At 41.1% G+C, this 24,083-nt stretch overlaps 1 long non-coding RNA gene across 1 annotated transcript in view; it reads right to left on the bottom strand.

The window, feature by feature from the left end:
- Window positions 1-9,308: 9,308 nt before the first annotated feature.
- The window catches only part of LOC140659052 (uncharacterized), a 28,618-nt gene continuing 13,843 nt past the window's right edge, over window positions 9,309-24,083 (bottom strand). Inside the window, exon 3 of the long non-coding RNA XR_012044971.1 lies at window positions 9,309-9,399. This is a non-coding gene — a long non-coding RNA (uncharacterized lncRNA). The remainder of the gene's footprint in view (window positions 9,400-24,083) is intronic.

Raw genomic sequence — 24,083 nt, 5'->3', positions numbered from 1 at the left:
GTGCAGGCAGGGCTGGGAACCCTCCCCAAGGCCACTGCTGTGTGGCTGGGCCAGCAAGGGGCACCTCACAGGAGGAGGGCAGGAGGTGGTCCAGAGCCGCCGGGCTCTCCTGCCTCTCTCCTTTCCTGCTGGCTGGTCCCCTGCTTACTCAGACACAGCTCCGGGCTGTTGCAGGGACTGAGCGCTCCCCTCAGCAGTCCTGACAGGGAAAAAACAGAAGGATTTCTTGATAGCATAGCATCATTATACCACTTTTCATTCATTTCAAGTATTCAAAGTGCAATTACTTACACAATTTGAGTCAAGGAAATGAGTGTGTAGGGGGGAAATGTATCAGCTAATGTGATTCATTAGTAAAGGGGGGTGATATACATCCCTGCGCAGCAGCAAGAATGAGGTAGCTTGAACAGCTCTTAAAAAATTAGATGGGTGCTGGTACTCAACACAGGGCAAATACTGTCCACCTCTATTAGAAGGACATGAAGTAGTCTAGCACAGCTCCACACATCGCAAAGGCAATCCTGATCTCCAACTCTGGCTTCTGGACTGCTTTTTGGAACTATTTAATATAAAAGATATGGTTGGCACAAGCACAAAGAGTGTAGGCTGGACATGAATGAACTGTGCCTGGCAATTAGAAGCAGGCTCTTAATGATTAGAGCAATCAGATTGTAGTAGAGAATAATAGGAGGAAAAATACCCTTAAGTCCTTGAATATGTGGCATATTAAGTATGCTTCAGTCCAGAGTGCTCCATTGCACTTTATGTTCTCATGTCCAGTCGCAATGCCAACTGGAAATTGAGCAATGCAACACCACTGTGCCAAACCGAAAGCATGTGATCTGCCTTTCACTTAAAGCTGTTTACTATACAACAGGATACAGTCATTCTATTTTATAAGATCAATTTTTTCATACCAAGTATCTGACAAGTTATTGTGTGCCCTCACTATCTTAATCATCTGTAATTTTGAATCATGCTTCAGATGGGTTCTGTTCAGTTTGCAAAGCATAGGAATTGAGGACATCTTTGCTGTTCTCAGATCAATCATAGCAGCAAGGCCAGGGGAAAAAAATGGTCGTAAAGAAACAAATCTCCCTCTGTGGTTAGGGTTTAGAAGTCAGTTAATGCTAATTACAGATACAAATAACCTTGCAAATACTTTACAGAGATTTGACATAATGAAAACAAAGTCCCAAATCGCTGTATAGTCATCAATAACACCGTGTAGTAAAAGTAGCACTAACACAACCTTCTCAACAAGAACCCAGTCAAACATCTTTCCACCTTTCCCTCAGGGGGAGGATTTAGCCCCCAGACTTAGTTATCAAATCCAGAGCGTTCTTAAGAGCAGGGTGAGAAACGAGTTCCAGAGCCTCACAGCCAAACTTGGGACACTATGTCATGGACAAGGAGTAAGTCAGCTCCATGTTGTAATCACCTCCCATTTTGTACTCCTGGAAGGTGTACCAAAACCCTAGCGAACAGGTATGGCTTAACTCTTAATTTGGCCAGTAGGCTATTTCACTTGGCTAGTGAAATAATGAGAGCTGGCATGAGCTGGCCTTTAGCAGGCTTATCTTCTTATGTTCATTCTTCCTTTTCTTATACTAAACCAGTTCCATGCTCTTCCTCCCATGATTTGCATGTAGGTGAAATTTAGTCATCCTTATTAGGAAGCACGGGACTCCATACCAGTGCAGGAGTCATCAGTGAACACCTTGGCAGGAGGCATAATCCATCTAGTTGCTGCAGATCATTTTTTTCTCTTGGCTAGCATGTCTTCAGGTTCTGCTCCTTCTAAAGAACGATTATGTTCATCATGAGCAGAGGAATCTTTTAATGCATGAAATCAGACAGAAGCTACATAGCTACCAAATATTTTAGGGTCAGTCATGTTGTCTGTCTATTGGTCCTGAGGCAGTCACCTAATATTCAGCTCTCAAACCTGTTCTTTCAGATCACTTGTCTTCACAGTCAAAGGATACAGTTTTTTACTTCAGGAAAAATAATGTATATGGATTGTCCTGAAGTAGAAACACAGAAAAGCTGAGCTTTTCAGCAAGGTAAGCTCCAGGGAAATTGTGGTGTTTTAAGACCAATATGTCTTGTCTTGTCTGTGTTTTTACTGCACTGCAATAGGCATCCTTAAAATAACCGAAACCCCATTCAAGTTGCAAAACAGGGCCTTAAAGAAGAACTGTTTACTCTGCCATTTGCTTTTTATTTTGTAAATACTGACTACCTGTCAGAAATAAAATATTCTCCCCTGCTCCCTCTTCAGTTAGCATCTTCTGTCCCTTACTGCTGTTTATATTTACTCTCGATCGTTATCACAAGTTGCCTCACTGGCCACTCTGCTTGCCCGGCTGCTCTGTGGAGACTCACATCCTCAAGCCGCCTCAGCCTCTGCCCTCCCTGAAAGCCACACCTTTATTTTCAGTTGATGCCCTAGCAGACTCAGCACTGCATTCACGATCAGGCCTGTTTGCTATGAACTTGCCATAAGAAGTCAAGAAGCCAGCTTGATTGCCGTTCTTTACAGGGATCCACATGTGAGCTTGTGCCAAGTTTTGCATTATGCATGCCAGAAGGTCAGGCCAGGAACTGATAGGCAAAGGGCATTAACATTTGAAGACAAGATGCAGCATCCCAGCTGAAGTTTCCTTTCTAAGGTACAGTGGATTAAGGAGAAATTAATCTACAAGAGCGATGGAGGGCACAAAGCAATCATTAAGCACTGAACAGTGGTTATCCTTCTGAGTATACAAACTACAGCGTGTTATTAGAGACACTAACATATTATGCCTCACTGAATTAGCACTGGATTAGGAAACTACTTTTTGGAATACAAAATATAAAAGTGGATGCTCAACAAACACATTACTATGGCCTTTATACAGATTTCCAATTTTAAACTGGAACAGAGATCAAACTGACTCATATTTTACTAGTTCTGACAGATGTCCTGATCAAAAGATGACTGCTAGTTAACCAGTCAGACTACTAAACCAGTCTTTGACAAATGTAGCATATATATCATGTTGTGTTATCTGTAGTTATTTAAATACATTTGTTCTACCACACACTGGATGATAATATTCATAATTCACAATGATGAATAATGATGATAATGATCATATAATTCATAATTATGACATGCTGATAGTTAATTATAGCAAAAAAAACCCCCCACCAAAATGGAAGCTACGCTCTGTCCAAATGAACACATAGCAAAATCTTATCGTAAAAGGGTCTACAAAACAAATCTATCACACAAGTGGGTTGGGTTGTTTTTATGACCTGCCTCGATAGATGGCAACTGCCTGGAGGAAAACCACAAACACCAAGTGCGTAGATAGCAGCATCACTTGAATGTATGACAGCTGCAGCTGTTGGAGCTGAAATACAAAGGCTGGTGATGTTTCTTACTCCCTCGCTACCTGGCTGTCTTTGGAATATGCACCATGGTCCTCTTTTTCCAGCTCATCTATTCTGTTCAGACCCCAGACTGCACACAGAGGTCATGTCTGTGCTTAAACTTTACATCCTGCAAAGAGCTCTGTTCATTATCAGTTGATTCTTTGTGATAGCTGTGATTAAACTGGTATAAATATCTTTACATCCCTAGGGCTGAGATTACTATTTCTTTTGGAAAAAGACTGGCTCTTACTAGCAGTATGACTTGACTGGGCAGCTAGATTCTTCCAAAACGCTTGTAAATACAACATCCTGCACAGCAAGAAAAAACTGTCAACAACTGGAATTTTGTTCTTGAAAAAAGGATTAGATAAAAATTCCCATGGTGCTAGAACTATTAAGTGAAAGAAAACAGAGATGGAAAAGAATATGATGGAGAGAGAGCAGTACAAGACTCCAATGTCCTAGCATCTAGAGGATTCTCTGTACTTCTGTATACAGAATTTTGTAGCAGAAACTGCATTCACAGTCCATGTAATAAGATACTATTTCCTGTGTTTGTGATCAATGTGATAGATGGGTTAGAATATTTGTGTTTGTTTCATTTTGGGCACTGATCCCATTAGCATTTTCAGTCCCACACCAGGGAGAGACAAATGCATTCTCCCAGCTACATTTCTTAATGTATGATTACTTGTTCCAATTTACAAGACACAATTAAAGGCACACTCCTTGTTTGCGTCTCTGTCCTCATTTTCTCTTAAAAACCACTGGATATAAAATTGCATGTACACATTACCTCAAGTCTTCTGAAAACTAACAATGGCAAGTTAGATCTGGTGAAACAAGGGTGTTTTCACAGGCTAGCAAGCCTGCCACTTTTGAAAGCCTGCCAGGTTTAAATATTTAATGATCAGACATGGCATTCGTCCTCCTAATCAATTCTTTTTTTAGATACAAGTCTGAAGAGTCTCAGAAAGTGCAATCAGGCGGTGCTGGAGACCTGCAAAGGCTTCTCACACCAAACAGTAAATAGTTACACTTGCTAGAAAATGAATAGGAGAGGCAGAATTCTTTGCCCTGTTCCATTAGAGGCACATTGAAGCCATAAAAGGGGTAGATTGCCTTGAAATAAATTGGCTTTTATAAAGCCTTTTCTTTAGATCCTTCATGTTGGTAGCATTTTTTACTTAGAATTAAATGAAATGGAAACTTTTACAAAGTTGAAGTAGGCAAAATTCTTTCTTGGAAGGCAGTGGACAGGTATGAGTTCCACACGTGCAGAAGAACACCTAGGAGATGTCTGCTTACAGACCTGGCATGTGTGAACCATGCAGTGGGTGCATGCAAAAGTAGGCATGGGTTTGGGGTTCGGCCAGGGAGTAGGTTACACCATTTGTTTTAGAACCACATGGTGTATGCATTAGCTCATATGATAGAAGAAATGTAAGTGACAGAAAGTCAGAAAACTGTGTCTTAAGTCACCTTTTGAAAAGAACTTAGGTACTTTCAGGCAAATGCTCCTCCTTCTCTGATTGGGATTCCTAACCCTCCGTCCCTTCAGGAGCCAAATATCTATCCCATTCCTTTCTGCAAAACAATAGCCAGAGGAGGGTTGGTGCTTTTCCCCTTATTTAGTAGCTGAAGGGACAGAACACTCAAGCTGAATGTGGGAACCTCTAACTAAGGTGATTCCCGGGGGAGACAAGACTCTTCTTCAGTGTCTGTCTCTCAACTGGTCTCTGTTGGCCCAAAGAGACTGTACAAGTCATCTGAAGAGGGTCTTGAGTACTGGAATCCCCTCATCCAGAAGATTCCCCTCATCAATAGACGATACTGTAATTCCTTCACAACTGGATTAATAAAAATTAGATTATCCTTAGCAAAAGGAACTGCATCAACAAAGAGCTCCAAGACTGAAGACCACATAGATCCACAAGAGATATACATGCCAGATGTAGGCTCAAATCCATTCAGACAGAAGAATGGACTAAACCCCATTTCTCCCATATCTTTGGTGAAGTGTTGAGTTTTATGACATCTTTTATTGCAGAGAATAGTTCCTAGGAAATTATTTTGCTCTAACTGAAGCCAATAATAAAATTTCTATTGTCTCCCAATGTGATCCGAGCAAGGCTCATAATGCATTCAACAGCTAGAGAAAAAATTTGTGAGGATGGCTATGTTAACAGATAATAGTGCTCTCTACCCTCGCCTTTCTTTTATGGGCCCCATGGATGTAAGTTTAACTGTGATAGTTCATTAGCACAGCTTTCCTTTGGGCCCAGAGTTTTATACTCTGCATTTGACACTTAGATCATGATGCAAATACTGATGTCTAAACAATAGAAGGGATTTATTATGTGATGACTCAAAGAGCATAAAAAATTAGTTTGAAAGAGATTCAGCGAGAATTCTGGTTTGCAGAAAGAGGGGAATGATGTACGCAAGGATAGAAAACTCTCCTTACAGAGCAACGGGATTGATCTGACTTATTATGCCCACTCAATAAACAGTGGTGCTGTTGTTTTTTTAACTGCAGCTTGTCCTTATGAAAGAAGCTTGTTTATGCTTTCCCCAGTGTTCACAGGTTCTTCTTATGGCACTTCATATTTCTCTACTGCACAACAGAATAGAGGCTAGGAAAAAAATGTAGCTGTGCTTTATTTCAAAGTGCTGTACAATAAAGACTATTGTACAGTCCTTTGGGTGAAGTCCAGGATAGTGACAACTGATGTCATCTTCTTGCAAGGAGATGAATAGGATGAGCTAATAAAGGTGAACATGCTTAAATATGATTGTACAGTTCTCAAGAGAGTGCTTTTATAGATCAGATGCCTGATAAGAAAGTAGATATTAGTTTATTGGGACGGAAAATGCATGGGGACATTAGCAGTCATGTTCTTGTATAACTGCATACGTCTCCATTTAAACTGCTGCTGCATCCACCTCGGAGGAAATCCTTCCAATCATTGTATAAAGAGGGTCCCAATACAACAAACCATTTAAGCTTGTAAGTCAATATTTAGTTGAATGCATGCGAGTACTGCACTGCACAGGTACTGCACTGAGTGGGTACAGATGTCCTCACTTTCCGTATTTGATATCGGCAGAAACATTCACATAAGGTACAGGAAAATGTAAACAATCCTTGATGCAAAGAATTCAATGTACTTTCTGCAAGCCTGTGTACAAGATAAGACCAAAGGCTGACAAAGAACTTGACAATTAGAAAACTGAATAAAAAGTGTTAATCTAATTTTGAATCTTCATCAGGAGATCAAATATTGGAAAAACTGCTCAAAAATGCTGCAGGTGGGGGTGTCAAGGACAAGTCAAAATCTCCTGTACAAATTTGAAGGAGAAAGGGAAGAAATGTTGCAATAAGTAAACAAGCAAATAAGATGTAAAATTTTCAGGCAGTGCCATCTCCATTAGATGAATGTGTATTGAGAATGCCCATAGTCATTACTGGGGGAAGGATCTAGAACAACTGTGATGGTGCTATAGCTCGTCCAGGAAAATAATCAGTTACTTGAATTGGTACCTGCTAAGGTCAGTTCTTACTAAGTTTCACTGTGTTAGTGTGACGTTATTTCTGCAGAAGCTATTATAGCACCAATGAGCTACTAGAATATTTTGCAGCAGAGTGGGCTGGTTACAGTTATTCTCAGCCCTGGTAAGCCAGAAAGGCCCTTGTGATTATGTTAAACATACCACATTTCCCAACAATGTCCATGATCTCATCATCAAGAGGAAATACTTTCCAACCCTTTTGTTGCGAACAGATAAAGCAAACAGGAAATACTCAGCTACCTTGCTCCCAGTCTTTTGCCATCCATTTCACTACTTCCTGCCTATGTCTATTTTGGGAGAGAACTGTTTAAGAAAATCGCTTCTTTAAAAGTTCAGATTTCGCTTACGCAGGCAGCTTGAGCCTTCAGTATCTCACTGGCTTCTCCCTCCTCTACCCTTATGGTGGGGGAAAGGGCAGGAGCAAAAGGAGGATTAAAACAGGAGTGTTCACAACATCTGCTTCTTTTAGTTACCGCCTTTCCTTCCTTTTAACTAAGGGCTACTTTTCATAGCACAGAGAAATGGTTCATGAATATTCTCTCTGTAGTAACGGTCTGGGATCCTTTGACAGTGGGAACTGGGCATCCAGGAGCAGGCATCGCAGTATTTTTTTTACTCTTTAAACTCACAATTCCAGGTGTCTGATTCCATTAGTTATTTGAGGAAAGTTAACCCCTGGCTCTGTATTTTTGAAAAAAACTCAAAGAATTTCATGCAGTCCAACAATTTCCTGTTGTTTTCAGAAAATTTGGAGGCATTAATGCAACATTAAAAAAATAAAAGAAAGAGGAATTCCTGTTTGTATGATAAATGCAAGGATAGAAGGATTTTGTGTTTGTATCACACTAGTGTATGAAACAGGAAAATAAAAGAATGGGAGCATAAGAAAGATCTTCACACAGAGATGGTAGCCTAAAAATGGTTGTGGTTTCTGCTTATGATGAGCTTCAGAGAGCTGGAAACAGTGGTGCAGAAATGTCACATCTTTGTTGTTTTCTTAGGGAATACTGCTTTTTTTTTTATGCCAACATCATGGCAGCTGACAAGGAAAAGGCCAAGATAAGGGTGCTCTGATCAGGGAATTTTCTATACTTACTCTCCTTCCACCAGTCGTATTTCCTCAGGGAGGGAAAAAAATCAGTGGGAAAGGATAAGAAATTCCCAGATACATTGTTTGAATTAAATTATATGTTTAAAAGGAAATCAATTGAACACTTCCTACTAGTTCATCAGGTCAGTTTCCACCTCATCCATCTCTCTCTTATTTTACAGCCACATAGCTGTCTTCAGGTGTTAATCTCTAAATATCTTTTGACACTCTGGAAAAGATTTCACAGTAAGTCTATAGATAGCCACTCCTGTATGATAATGTTCAAGAACAATAACCCCACAGGCATACATACTCAGTATTATATGTATTAATGACGAAGACAGCTTTGAGGGGTGTTTTACATCCTTAAGCCTCTTGAAAACAGAGAAAATACACATGAAGCAGAAACACTTACGAGCTCTGATTTTTTTCAGAATGACACTGTATTCAGTTCAATTACAGATTAAGATGATCCCAGGACTTACTCCAGTTTCAGCTGAAGTAAATAGGAGTGTTCTCACCAGGGGAATCAACGTCACATACAATAAGCACCAAAGAAAGAAGAGGGCTCCTGTTCTTCTCTAGGGTTTCTCTATGTATCAGAGGTGTACCCAGGTGACTACAGTAATGCAGTACTCCTCTTTGTCTCTTTTTATAATTTTCTCCTGGTAAGCACAGTAGCCTTATGTTTTTCCATTAATCCTCCATGTGCAGCCTCAAATTCCAGACTGATGGACTAGAATTTGCTGTATGAAGAATGCTTTTATTAATCTTATAAATCTTCGTATGTGGTGCAATACTTAGCCCAGACACATAAATGTTTCAGTGGGCATGAGAGAAATAAAATCTTAAGGCTGACACAGAAAGAAGTGCTCACTGAAGTCATTACAGTGAGCAATGAGGTGATTCCCTGCTCTGATGTTAAATCTGCTGCAATTCCACCAACGCTGTCACTCAACAGCCTCTGGCAATACCACCTCAGTAATAGGTTTAGACAGCTTAGTTTAATTATTATTATTAGTTTGTGAATGTCTTAAATCCTGCATCATGGCACAGATGCTTTATGCCAAATACAATGTTCCATTTGGTGCAATCTATATTTTTCAATTCAGTTCATGTTTTGTTTTGAGCTGACTCAGAGTGAAATTGTTTTCAGTTTTTCACTTTGGCCATGCAATTGAAAAAACAGTCCTTCGGCCTTACCACTCTGTTGCCAGGTACCAGATTGTTCAGTGATGACTTACAGACTCAGTTATTCTTTTGAAGAAATTGTCCAGTCTCAGATCTCACTCTTGTTTGAAGTTATTCACAATCTATTCATGTCAAAAAGAAAAAAAACAAACAAACCAGATATTAATTACATTTTCAAGGTCACAATTATTTACTCAGGTGCTTTCGTAACAAAGGAAAATGTGCTGACAAAACTGACTTGCAAATAAAGATATTTAAACTTGACAACGTTTAGATACCCCAGCAACACCTGTTCTTTAAAACTAGGAATCAACAGAAACACGGCATGGTTGTGGGCTGCAGCATTCACTCTCCTAATTTTCCTTAATTTGGTAAAGATATTCAGTCTGTATCCCAGGTTTTCAGACCATCACGTGGGAGAACCCAGAAGGAAGATCTTTCAGCTTAAATAGCAGAAGGGTTTGAATCGGCCAGCTCACAGCTCATTATCTGAGGAACAGCCATGCTGAACATACAAGACTCCCTCTCCTCGTGTCCCAGGCCACAGACTGATGCAGTTTTTCCGTCTTCTCAAACTACACACATTTCTCTGCTCTTTAAGTACTGTGCTGTCTCTCGAGCAGAAGATCTGAGGGCAGCCAGTTGTCTGGCACAGAGAGTAAAAGAATCAGTGTGTTTTCTGTGGAGCAAAAGGAGAGAGCACAGGAGTAATGTCCCTTTGACAAGGCAGCTTCACAGCTTTGATGTTTCCTCTCTCTCCTTTTCTCTTTTTAATTAACTACATGGCTAGTCTTGCACTGGAGCAACCTTGGTATTATTTTTGGGCTTCTCATGTTGCTATGTAAGTCTAGTCTATACCAGTGTTCTTCAGTCTGTGGTCTGCAGAGATACTATGGACTATTTCTTAATTTGGGATATTGGAGTATGGAATATTTGGGATACTATGGACTATTTCTTAAGGTAACCCAGAAAATTAAGATATTGTCAGTTAGTGCAAATTCACTGTCTGAGGGCCAAGACCTCAGTGATCTCCCAGTCACAAGAACTGTGAAGCTGCCAGGCCAGGATTTCTCCATTTCTGCCTATGCTGTGCCCTATTGTCAGGCCTTTTGTAGTCAGCACCACCGTAACGTTTATTCTGCAACTATCACACACCATGCTCCTGCCTTCTAAAAGATTTAAAAGCTCACTAGCAGACAGTGAATTTTGTTTAAACAACACGCCTATCTTGTGGCTCCATTCTTGACTGAGAAACTGCTTATATTGGCTTTCCCTCAAGGGCTTCACTTACAGTAAACACAATTAAGGCTAAACACATTATCTACTGCATATCATCGTTAGAAATTGCCTTTTGCTTTTAGCTTTGTCTTTGGGTGTAGTCTGTTCTAGACACAAGCCAATCCTCAGTGATTAGGATGCTGCACCTCTACACCTTAAAACCCTTTTTAAGTTTAAGCAATGGACAGGATTAGATGCTGCAGACTCTAAATCACAGTACAATGACATTACTCAAAAATACTTGAAAAGATTTTAAATTATGTTCCAAATTTAAGCTGGAAAGGCTGTACTACTACTAGCTGGCACACCAAGCTGGCTCAGAAGGGGGACAGGGTGGTGGTACAGGGTTCCCAGAAATGTAGAAACCCACCTTTGCATTTTCCTTCTGCATCAGCCTTGTTTTTACGGTCATGGTGAGTGACTTTGTCAGGAGTACATGTAGAAGGCCTAAATCAACATTTCCTGGCTTTGTCCTGAAAGTGACTTTTGCTCTCAGATGCCAGCAGGACAGGGTACTGATAAACTATCCTTCCAGATTAACTGGGAAGGATATAATTTTTCACACTTGTGAGTGCGTTTGAGTATGTGCTGGTTTAGTTTCACTACTTCCTCTCCAAAAGGCATGTTCCAGAGATAGACATATGCTACGAACACACCTCCTTCCAACAGACCTCATTACAGTCTCGTCTTATGAGAGAATGAGACGGAAGATCCAAATCTGAACTCTCCAACTCTGGATCGCTCGGGTGTCTCCTCCCTCACAGAACTATTGAAACACCCAGAAGTACCTTCCTAAACTGTAAAAAGGGAGGTCTGGCAGTAGGTTCTTTGGATCTGTAAAGCTACTCTTCATTTTCTCAGTCTCCTTCTCCCTTCCTGCCCTCCCACTATGCTTTACCCTAGCAAAGCCCCACATTCTGCCCCAATGCAAGAACACTGTTTAAGAGCAGAGCAGCAAGCTGACAAGATCAGGCAGAATGTGGCTGATCAGCCCATGCAAAAGCATTGATGAGGTAACATCTGGGTCTTTCTCTGCTGTCAGTCATGTAATTTGGTTTTTGTCGATTCTGCTGATTAATGCTGTTACAAAATCCAGAGACAGGTTGCAAGGGCTGATGGGAAAGTGTCACAGCTAACAGATGGGGGGGAGGGGGGGAGAAAAAAAAGTAGTATTTCTGAGCTTCTCAACTCCCTGGCCTGTCTGACTGCTACAGGAAACTATTAGCCATTTTACCATAAGCCAGTGAGAGCTGCACTCAACAGTGGAGCAAGAGAAATACTTTTATTTGCTCTGCAGAAAAAACTATGTATTTCACAACAATGCCACTGGCTGTTCTATTAATCATTAATTTGATTGTTTCCTGAGAAATAAAATGAATTGGATGCCAGGGACAAATGGGTCAAGGAAAAAGACTAGGTTCAGCAATGAAAGATTTTACTATCTTTTAATTTCTTGCATAATGTCTTTGTTACGTTCCTAATTGATAGAGGCACCAGGAAACAGATGCGTTATAATACATTGCTCTGACCAGTATTTTTGCAAGAGTTAATGAGAGACAGAGCAGTGCAAAGCATTTCCAGAGGTACATAATCTACCTTACTCTTGCTTAATTATTATTTTTTGAGAAGAAACACTCCCTCTCCAAGCAGGGCTACTTGAGAGAAGCATGCTGTGTTCAAATTAACCTGCTCTCTGATCTGTCACTTGTGCGAATTCCTTATGCTCCAAAAGTGAGACCATTTGGTTAGGAGCACCAGTGTGTCTTTTGATGCTCCAGTACATAATCACTGGGCGTCTTGTCTGTCAGAAATATCCGAGAAGTAAATAGAGCACCTCATGTACAGCAGTGAAATCCTCCTAAAAACAGTGCCTAGTAAAAGACAGGAAAGATCTGGGAATGAACGAGGCTGGCTGTGCTGTGGTAATAATGACGTGCCTGGTGCTACCGTGTCACAGCAACAGCACTGTGACTGAGTGCTCATGATTTCAGTCCTTGAAGGAAGGACTGCTCATGTCAGTAGCATGTTGTCTTTGATGAAAGGCAAACAAATTACAAACCTCTTTTACCAGGGACAGATTTTGCCACTTCTCTCTGCTCACAATGGTTATTTGCCCAGAGACGCAAGGCAGCAGAAACATTCTTAATTAATTTTCTGCATAGAAAACACTGCTCTCTGGAATGATCTTTAAGTAAAAATACATTGAAGTGATGATTTAGTACCTACTTCCCAGTTAAAGTAGGAGGCAGGTGTGTGCATACTGGGACCATCACATAGCATTTCCTTTTTTCCTGACGAGGGATGAGAAGAGGACCGAAGACAGGTGTTGGGAGTGGGACTGGGCTGCTCAGCGGTGACTCAAAGCCAAGGAGCCCTTCTCAGGACTCTGCTTCAATGCAAATCACTCCTAACTGAGTAACAGCTTCAACCTCCGGCATAGCACAACTTGCTGCAGCTGACTCACGTCAGAGTTTCACGCTGAAGCAGTTCCCTGTATCTTCTTTTTTCAGCCTAACATAACTGAAAACACTTAAAAATTAAAAATGGCATTACAGAGCTTCAGAGACTTCAAAACTAAGCTAAACTGCATAGCTGGAATACTCAGCCTGTGCTCGAGATACCCTATGCTGGCACAAAGACATCTTCATCTCTCTGGTACTGCCTCCTAACAACACTCATGCAAACCAATTAGTTTTGGTTGTGCTATGCTGGCATTATCTCCCTCTGCTGGGGTCAACATTTGAAGGATCTTCCAGGAAAAAAACAAGGAGTTCAGAGCACAATGACTCTTTCTTTGGCTTATTTTTTGTCTTCTCTTTTTCTTTCTATATGAATGCACACACACACAGAGACAGCCAGGACAATTCCCAGTTCCTGCACTTATTGGACTAACTAGCCTGGTCAGTTCTTAAGGGTGTATAATTTCTGGTCTTTGAGTGGTGGTTTTCAATTATTTTACTATCACCAAAGAAAGGGATGTTTAATGGCTCTCTCAGTAAGCCAGAACAGTTTACTGTCCAAGTGAATGACATGGTAGCCCAGCCAGCTAGGTACCAATGATGGTACACTATGCACGGGCAGAATACTTGTCTCTTCATACCAAAAAAGAAAGTGGAACAGTCTGGTTTTCACTTGACCACAGTGATCACAACTAGCAACCTCTCCAGGGTATGTGACTGCTTTTTCATGTCACAGTGCCTGCAGAATAAGGACGGCATTAAAAAGGGTAGAATTTCAGCAGTTAAATAGGATTAAAACCCAAAATAGCAGAAAACGTCTTTAAAACTACTCCACTAAGCACAAATGACTTGTAAACTCAGAAGGGACACACACCAACGTAAGGACATGTTTTCACCGCCTGACAGGAGAGCATGAAGCAAGTTCTACAGTGCAGTAAGTACCTTAACAACCATCCTACTTACAGCTTGTTTCAGGATAATTCCCTCTCTGATCTCCTGTACTACTTTTGCACACCTTTAACTCTCTGCAAGTCCCTCTTGGCATAGTTCCAGATACAGACTGATAAACGTTTGAACGTTGCTGGACAACAGTTTCAGGGAATTGTTTCAGGCAGAGGACTCGAACTTCCTCTACAGTGACCTATCGCGCCTTTTGTTTCCATCAAGAAAAGCACTGCATATAAAGTAGATGGGATCATTTTAATTAGTAAGGACTTGATACCTCAGCTGCTGCTCAAGGCTCAACAATAGGGTCATTCAGATGTGAGAGGGCTCTGGGAACAAGTCCAAAAATAACGTTAAAGGTACCTAAATTATAAGGAACAGGATTATGGAGGACTGTAGGTCCTAGTCCCAACTTCAGCTACAGAAAAAAAATCCCTCATCCTGTCCCTACACAGATCTTTGAATGGCCTATTTTGAAGTCAGCAATGGAAAGGATTCATAGCTTTTAAATGGCAGTCCTCATGTAACACATAGCAAGACGAGATACTGGATTAAATACTATTTGTGAGTGACCATTAATAGGCAATACTGTTTCTTCTTACATTTTTGATGGAATGGATGGTAAAAGATCTGAGTAGATGGCTCTGGGTTTTTGTGTTTTATTTTGGTTTTTTAGTTTTGTTTGTTTGGTTTTGTAATTCTGTAATTTTTTAAATTATTCTGTAAAATAACTTAGAAGCAGATATTTAAGGACAGCAAATATGAATACATTTAAAGCTGAGGCTTCTAAAAGTGAGAGAGACCTGACAGATTTGTATTTGTTTTGTCAGTCACTGAATCAGATCTGGACCAACGCAGACTGCAGGTGGCAGCATCCAGTAGCCCAGCTGCAGGGTGAGCTGAGCCCCGATGAAAGTCAATACGGGGTTTTGCTGGTTTTGAATCCATGTCCTATACTGCAAGTGCTTTGGTATCTGTACGATTTCACTCTGACTTTTCCATTTTAATACAATACTGATTCTACTAATTAATGTATCATTAATCCGTATTTTAGTTTTTGACCTTTATGACTTCGTTTTCTACATATTATTGTCACATTCTCATATAACTACAGTCGCATACTTCACAGGTAACTTGCATAAATTACTCTTTGACCAACATCATCTTCATCAACACACCAGCCACACAGAAAAGCTGTTTTGTCCTTCCTGCCAAGTACAGAGGTACAGGGAATGCTGTTCTCCCTAAGTGGAACCTCTTTTCTGGCAGATTTTTAAGTGCTCTGGAAGTTCAATCAAGAGAAAGGGCTAAAAAAAGGTGCGATCATCTAGCGTAAAAAGGGAATATATGTTCTCTTATACGATGTCATTCTCTACTTACTGAGCAGTTGAAGTAATCTTCCAAGAAAATCTCAGCATAGGAATTTCAAGAATGCTTAGCATTTCCACGAGTTAACTGATCAGGATTTGTACCTTTGATGTTAGTAGTTCAGCCATAAACCAACCACAACTAATAGCAGCTATGCTGCGCTCTCTCCATCTTTTCTCTTTTAGATACAATGCTCTAACATACCGCTTCTTTCAAGTGAAGAAATTGAAGGAAGATCCAGGAGTTCAAGATTTAAAGTTATAGTCTTCTCTTGGAAAGAAAAAAAAAAAATCAGTTTCAGATCATTTTGTTTGCTTCCAGAAGCTGAAACCGTTAGTGTCATAGAATCATAAAATACCTCAAGTTGGAAGGGACCCATAAGGATCACCAAATCCAATGCCCTGCTCCTCACAGGACTACCTAAAACTAAACTTATGAAACACAGGTCCTAAAAAAAAAAAAGAAAAAGAAAAAAGAAATCCTCATATGCTTATAAGATATGTATGCTCAAAATTAACAGAAGGGTGCATTTGTTAGTGCAGCGCCCCACACTGGGCCTAAGGTTAATGACTGTCCCAGTTGATAGGGGCCTCAAGAGCCTCTGGGAGCCTCCCCCAGGCAGGCACTGGACCCTGCAGCACCTCCCTTACCCTCAGACTCCTCCTGGCTGCAGGGACCTCCAGCCCCTCTTCATGAGAGGTAGGAGGCAATGGGATTCTGCGTCTTTGTGCCTTTCATGTCCTTTTCCCTTGTGGTAGCAGAGAGGTGTGCATTGACCTTTTTGTGTATGGCAGGGTCCCCTGGGGGGGAAGCGACCTCTAAAATATTTTGATTGCACTCGCAACTCGTCTTTGCAAAGTCAGCACAGGCAATATCTGTTCCTTTGCAAAGGAACAGATCTTTTTGGCCTATTTAAACTATGTTCAATCTCCTTTCCATATAGCCCACTTTTATAATTAAAACAAAGTAGAGTTCTAGGGACAACTGAAATACTGAAATTATTCTTCTGACTGCACCAAAGTTTGTAATTAGACAATAATTCAGTCATCTGAGCACACACTCTCTCTTACATCAGAAACATCTCTGGCTTGCAAGCCAGCTCTAGTGATCAGCTCCTTCTAGCATCTCAGCCCTTACCATTGAAGTTAATTACTTGGCTGTTGATAACAAACTTTCCAAAATGACCCCGAGGGCTAATGGTCCAGTCCTCTTCCTTCTGAGATCAATATGATGATCTATAAGGTGGTTTTGTCATATGCATCACGTAGATGGAAATCCTGTTGATTCCCATTGTCTAGAAAGGTCAGAAAGCCCATTAATTCAAGCAGAAAATTTTAAAACTCTTGGACATGCCAAACACCGCCCAATTGTATAATCACTGGTGTAGCACCACGGTCATGCCAGCACAATGGGCTTTGTCCTCTCTGCACGAAATTTCTCAATTCTGTATTTTTTTCAGTCTGAGTCTCCTGCTTCGTGGTTCTGGCTCTAGCAGTTGTTAAGGTGTGATAATAACCAGTAGATGCAATTTCATTCTTATAGCAGGATTTCTCTGTTGTAGTGTTTCATGCTGCGGTCCATTACTCCAAAGCATGAAGAGCTCAGCAGTAATCTTGCAGGTCCCAGCTGACTTCCTGGAGCCTTGCCTGCCTTGTCCAAGCCAAACTGTGTGGTGCCAGGTTGGAAGCACAAATATTACTGTTGGTAGCAGGGATGTATTAGCACGAAAGTAGAATTCGTTGTGAATGTGAGGACTTGACTTCTCAGCTAACAGGGCAGTCTCCCCTTAAAAACCAATAACAGCCAAATTGGTCAAAAAGAGCAAAAATTAACACCATACTTTAACTTCTCCATCAATCTTGAAACATTCTCACTGACTTTTTCCATATACTGTTTCAAAAATATGATTTTCAACATCCAAAATAAAAAAGAAAACAATAAAACATTTTTCATAAAGGTATTCCTTGCAATCCAAGGCAAATGTTCACTAATTTTCCTATGATTCAGTGAGTAACTTTGAATTAAACTGCTAAGCTTTTTCTTCCTCACATTGTAAATGAGTAAGACTGTGTGAATGCTACAACCATCTTTCTAACACCAGGCTCAGAGCTTTTAGAACTGTTATATTAAAAGGAAAAAAAAAAAAGAAAGGAAAATCATTACTTTTGTGCTACTAACAAAACTAAGTGATGGTCCCCACTATGGCTAGGCACACAGTCCAGCTGTAGCAGGCTGGGGTTTCAGATCAGATTGCACTGAAGAACATGCACATGCAGAACATGCAGTGTTTTTTCAGATTCCTGCATGGCATGTGGCTGGTTCTCTTTTCTACATTTTACTTTAATAGGCAAATTACTAGAAAAAGCCTATGTATAATTTTTCATATTAGAGATCATTTTTCATTTGGAAACCATCGCATATAAGTGGTTTCTGCTTCGTTTTAAGCTATGTGCCACATGTCACCCAAATATTTACTTTGCACATTAAAGCAACTCATCTCTAGATCTTATCTGAAAAGAATGATGTTTCATATTTGAGTCACTCTTATCCTTCTTGTGTAATCAGTGTTCTAAGAAATATGTTGCATTCAGATACCAAACAGGACAGGCAAGTTCCCAGTCAATAGGATGTACGCTCAGCAATAGTAAACCAGCATTTTAATTGGGAGAGGAATTTTATTTCTAAAAAAAAAAATATTATTTTTATATAGGGCACTATATTTATGGTAGACAATAGCAGGGATATTCACAGACATTGAGATTTCTTGAATTACAAAAGACGTCCAGCTCTGTGGAAGTGTTGCAATTCCACAGAGTCTGCAACAGTCTGCACTTCCAAAACTGCAGTTTGCACACTGCAAACAAATACCTGCTGGTGTAAACAGGAGGGGAATTGTGTGCACAAGGTCTCTGGTCTTTATAACTGGTTCAGATTTTTCTCCAAGCTTTATTAGGAAAGGACGTTTATTCATTGTTAATTTTCCAGTAGCAGAGAAGCTATATCAAAATATGGATTATCTGTAATAAGATCGCAATTCAACTTTATTTTTGTCATGCTTTAACAAAGGTTTTGGTCAGCTGGGCTAGACCCTGAACACAAAACAGCAAGAAAGAGACAATAGTGCTTCAAAGAACATACGAACTATTTAAAAGGGAGCAATGGGAGGAACATATCTCACAATTTCATCCACCTACAAGTTCAGAGCACAGCGTGAGCCAGTTGGGTGAGGCCCCCCTAAAGTCAACGGAGAGATACAGAAAACTCCACTGTGCTCCATTCCACCCTCATACGTGGCATGAAGAAGGCCTGGCCAAGGAGGAGAGCTGCCCTGCCCTAGCAGGGGCTTGCTGCGCTGCTGTGTGCTCTGTCCTGTGTGCATTCTCCGGATGCTCTTAGTCCTGGGCCAGGCTCCAAACCTCCCAGAGCTTTCACTGGGGCAGCTTCCCCAGGATACTGCCTTACATATGGGCCTGTGTAGGGCTCCACAGCTGCTCTGGCTCCACCAGCAGCTATGCAGGAATCCCCGGGTAAGGTTTTACAGCCTGTATCATACACAATGATCCTTCTGATCTTAACTCCATGGTTACAAAATCCACAGCCAGAACTAGGGCAATCAACTACACACAGGGGGGAAAAAAAAAAAATATCTTTAATCCAGTGGTCCCATCATATGAGATGATAGAAGCCCCCAAATAATTGTCAGTGTAGCTCCTACATGCAACAAGAGGCTATCTTTTGTGATGCTAGGAAAAGCAATCAGCTCTTATGGACTCATTTATAATGATTATTACACCCTTGTTTGTCTCTGATAGCATACATGATATTCAGGGGATTGACATAATTGTTCAAGGGGACTGATATAATCTTTCTCTTTGCTAATTATCACACTGTCCCTCTTAGAGCAAACAGCATGATTAAGATTACAAAAGAAAGCCAGTGATGCACATGTAAAGAGAAGTTTAAAATCACTCACTTCTCCCATAGGCTGAAGAATCACAGTGGAGTTGGTGGGTGACCACCGCAGGGAGGGAAGCATAAATGGCAGGACACGAGAGGATCTCTGTGTCCTCTCATCTCACCTATAATAAAGGCTGAAGATGTGAGAACATGTGCATGTCCTGTGCCACTTGGAACAGGCGAAACAGATCTGGCTCTCAAGTGAGTGCCTGCCTCCTATACACCCATAAACAGCCCTAAGAGCTTAAACAGCTTCAGGTTCTTTCATGAGCGTCAACTTGGCAGTATGTTAAGCATATTAAAGCTATTCTAAATATTTAAGCGCTTAAGCCACCCTACACCACAGTAAGAATTTCTTGTGCATGAGCACTTTTGGATGCACTCATGGTTTCATCGCTTTTTTTCCCTCTACTCTTCAGGGAAAAAAAAGATGCCCCTCCCCAAAGAAATGGGCCCTTTCTCCCACAGATTCATTTCCTGCTTAATGGTAGTGTCTCTGATTGCAATGTTACAGTCACTGAAAAGTCACTAGTGATTACCATCTTCACAACATAAACAAGAAGAATATACATAATTACTAAATTAATATTTTTATATGTCAACATAGAAAAGGTGAGCTGTGGCTGAATCTAAACTCTGTGCCCTCCAGAACACCCCATATATGTTCAGAGAAAAAATATTTCATAAAAAATATAGTCTTACAATATCCTGACACAAAGAAATATTAATTTGTTATGCAACCACAACCATCCTAAAATCTATCTTTAATCTACCTTATCAAATGTTTCCATGAAAAAAAGAAAATCCAGCTGGTGTCAAGTATCCTCCTGGTTCCCCACCGAGCTGGGCAGGGGCAGGAAGGGGAGGGAGGCAATCCGGCGCAGACAGCCCCTGCAGCACACATCTTGGTAGCCATTCCTCTTCCCCAGTCTCACACACTATGGACACTTAACTTGAAAACAGAGAGAAACACACACACTTTTTGGTATCCATGGCTTTTTTCCCCACACACACATACATGCTCACAAACCTACTGCTGAGTTCAGATCACAGGGGACCATCTCACAAGCATCATTTCACAGATATTTAGCTACCATATATATATAAAAACAATAGAAATATAAAGGGACTATCTGTGACTCCGTTTTGTTCTACAGGTGTTACTGTTTTGACACTTCTCTCTTGTCTTTCTTCAATACAGAGCGTTTTCACTAGACCCTAAAACACCTCGTCAAGCAATGGTATGTTGCAGTATGAACGTGCCTTGACTAAACCTGATCCAGCCTCTGCCTATACTGACAGGTAAGTTCTACTATGGAACCCCTAAAAAGTTAAGAGAACATTATGTGCTTCTCTAGTACCAGCAGGACATTTACCAGCACAGACAAGAATACCCAGAGATATATTCTGACATATATTGTCTATATTCTGTAATGTTCTGTGGTTTTCTCTGAGTTCCAGATTCATTCACAATACGTCAGTTAGAGTCTCAGAAGGCTCACTACCTTTTCCATTTTCATTCATTTTATTATTCCGTTCATCGACATCATTACTTAATTCTTGATTTTCACCAGTGCAAAGCATGTCATGAATGAACACAGATAAGATGTTTCCAAGAAAAAGTTACAAACGTCTCTAATGTGCTAGCAAAGGGTCAGATTTTTACAGATGGATTTGTTGTTGAAGAATTTGAGGCAACTGTTGACTGAAAAACTTGGGCTGATGTTTGTATCTCACAGGAACCATGAGTTGTTAATGACTGCATCTGCAAGAACAGAATGAGTAAAGACACACATAGAGCGAGAGTTTGTGGTGGGTTAACCTTCCCTAAAAGCCAAAGTCTGTCTCAGCCACTTGCTCACTGTGGGGTGGGGAGAGAAAATAGGAGTAACAGGAATGAGAAAGCTCATGGGTCAAGATAAAGACAGGGGGATCACTTACTGATTACCATCACGGGCAAAACAGACTCAACATGGGGAAAATTAACTTAATTTATTGCCAATTAAAATAAATGATTTCAGGTAGTGGGAACCAAGACGACAAACATTAAAACACCACCTTTCCTGCCCCCTCTCCCAGGCTTTGCTTCACTCCTGACTCGTCTGAACACCCGAGTGGTGCAGGGGAGTGAGGGGTTACGGTCAGGACACAGCAGTTCCTCTCTGCCGCTCCTTCCTCCTCACAATTTTCCCCTTCTCCACCGTGGTCTCCTCCAATACAGTCCCATTCTTTTTAGTTATCCCAAATTTCAGCCTCTTCAACACCCTCTTACTACCTGTTGTATTTATACATTATAGCTATACCTCTTGACTTTTAACCTCATCTATGTCTTCACATTAAATCCAAATATCCTCCATCCCCTACCATATTTAGCCACACACGGGAGTGATCTTTCTCCCTCATCAGAAATGACCAGTGAACCCTGAGAAATAAAACCTTTCCCAAGAAATGTCGTCAAAATAATATATCTTCCCAAAGCATTTCAGTTTAAATAAAGCAGCATTTTAACATCTCTATTAAAATTAAGTTGTGCAATAATATCATGATGGGTCTATTAACCCCTTTGCACAGAGAGAACGTAGAGGAGTGAATAACTTGCCCAGTATCACACAGGAAACCTGTGAAAGAGTGAAAACTTGAAACGAAAAGAAATAGGATCAGCCACAGTTACTGTCAGCCATCTTTTCATATTTTTACTTTAGCCTAGAGATGTGGCTCTTGTCAGGGGAGTCTGCAACTATTTTGACGGTGGTCAAATGTAAATCATAGTATGTAAGTACTGTACAAAGTGCTGAACCTTAATTCTTGCCAGTGAGGCAAATTTGAGCAAGTACTCTGTACCTGGTCCTTCAAGTCTGGATGAGAGAGGCAGGTGATGTGCTTTCACCATTAACACCATCCATTAACAACAAATCATCCATTAACAACAAAAATCTCAGTTTCCAAGACTTTCCAAGTTATGGTGACAAAAGGAGCATGAAAACTTGGACTGCTCAACTGTTCACTCTCTTCTTCCTTTACCCATTGGCAGTTTCTCAGCCATACCTTAGTTCAAAAACTATTTTGCTAATTATTGTGCAATCCTGACCACTCAAGGTCAGGGGCTTCCTCCATTGCTGCAGCTATTTCTTGGGTAAGACTTTGTTTGTCCAGGAGCCAAGCAAACAGCATGTTTTGGACTGGCAATGCAAGTCCCACAGGCAAACCTGATGCATCATGCTCTCTCCTTGTTGGGAGCACTGCAGATGAGCTCCTGTTGTGGAGACCAGTCTTTGCACGAAACAGTTTTGCAGCGGTTTTGGATGAAGCTAGAACAATCCTTACTTAGAAGTTTCACGTGGCCACCATTACACCTGGAGATGCCAAATCTGTGGTATATGGGGGAGGTGTTTATGCTGGTTTTGACTGGGATAGAGTTAATTTTTTCCATAGTGACTAGTATGGGGCCATGGTTTGGATTTGTGCTGGAAACAGTGTTGATAACCCAGGGATGTTTTCGTTCCTGCTGAGCAGTGCTGACACCGAGTCAAGGCCTTTTCTGCCTCTCACCCCACCCCACCAGCAAGTGGGCTGGGGGGCACAAGAAGCTGGGAGGGGACACGGCTGGGACAGCTGACCCCAACTGCCCAAAGGGATATCCCACCCCCTATGGCCTCATGCTCAGCATATAGTGCTGGGGAAGAAGGAGGAAGGGGGGGACGTTCGGAGTGATGGCGTTTGTCTTCCCAAGTCACCGTTAGGCGTGCTGGAGCCCTGCTTTCCTGGAGATGGCTGAACACCTGCCTGCCCATGGGAAGGAGTGAAGGAATTCCTTGTTTTGCTTTGCTTCTGTGCGCAGCTTTTGCTTTACCTGTGAAACTGTCTTTATCTCAACCCACGAGTTTTCTCATTTTTCCCCTTCCGATTTTCTCCCCCATCCCACTGGGGGGAGTGAACGAGCGGCTGGGTGGGGCTTAGTTGCCAGCTGGGGTTAAACCACAACAGTGTTTTAGTTTTTGTCTTTGTTTCTCACCATCCAAATGTATTTTAATTGGCAATAAATTAAATTAATTTTCCCCAAGTTGAGTCTGTTTTGCCTGTGATGGTAATTGGTAAGTGATCTCCCTGTCTTTAGCTCGACCGAAGAACACTTTCATCTTATTTTCAACCCCCTGTCCTGTTGAGCAGGAGAGTAAGAGCATCTGGGTAGGTGTCTGGCAGCTGGCCAAGGTCAACCCACCACAGAGACAAAGCAGCTATTTAACAAAAAGTCCAGTTCAGCCACAAACCTAGTTACCAAGAAGGTCCCAGCTGTAATGTCAATGGTTATCACCCTGCACAGATATCTTTGCTGATCTAAGCACAAACACTTAATTGGTCAGAAAGTTAAAGTGATCATTGACTTCAATAATAAAATATCAGAGCCCCATACACAATTGTACCTATGGCTTTTTATCATTCTCTGTGATGGCTTGTATAGAAGCACAATGGGTTAGGATATACACTTTTCTCTCTGTTGTCCTCAAGTTATTCCTGTGCTGCTTCTAATTGTCTTCATCTAGCTTTCAGGTTAGCACAAAGTAAAATTTCTGGGATATTAGAAAACTATCTGTGAAAAAATTCTGGTGCAAGCCTGTCACACAACATTCCTTTTGCTGCAGAGCAAGTATGAGCAGTAGGCTGGGACTGTGGGCGAACAGGGGTAATTATACACTGTCTACCAACCTGACTTGCTCACATCTTCAACTGGATACACTACTGAGGCATGCCGGCAGGACATGTCACTGGTCATGTGTGCTGCTTTCTTTCCTAGACACAGC

This window comes from Ciconia boyciana, chromosome 13, assembly GCF_034638445.1.
Source record: "Ciconia boyciana chromosome 13, ASM3463844v1, whole genome shotgun sequence".
Lineage (NCBI taxonomy): Eukaryota > Metazoa > Chordata > Aves > Ciconiiformes > Ciconiidae > Ciconia > Ciconia boyciana.
The sequence above is the reverse complement of the archived record's forward strand: the minus strand, read 5'-3'. Positions and strand labels throughout refer to the sequence as shown.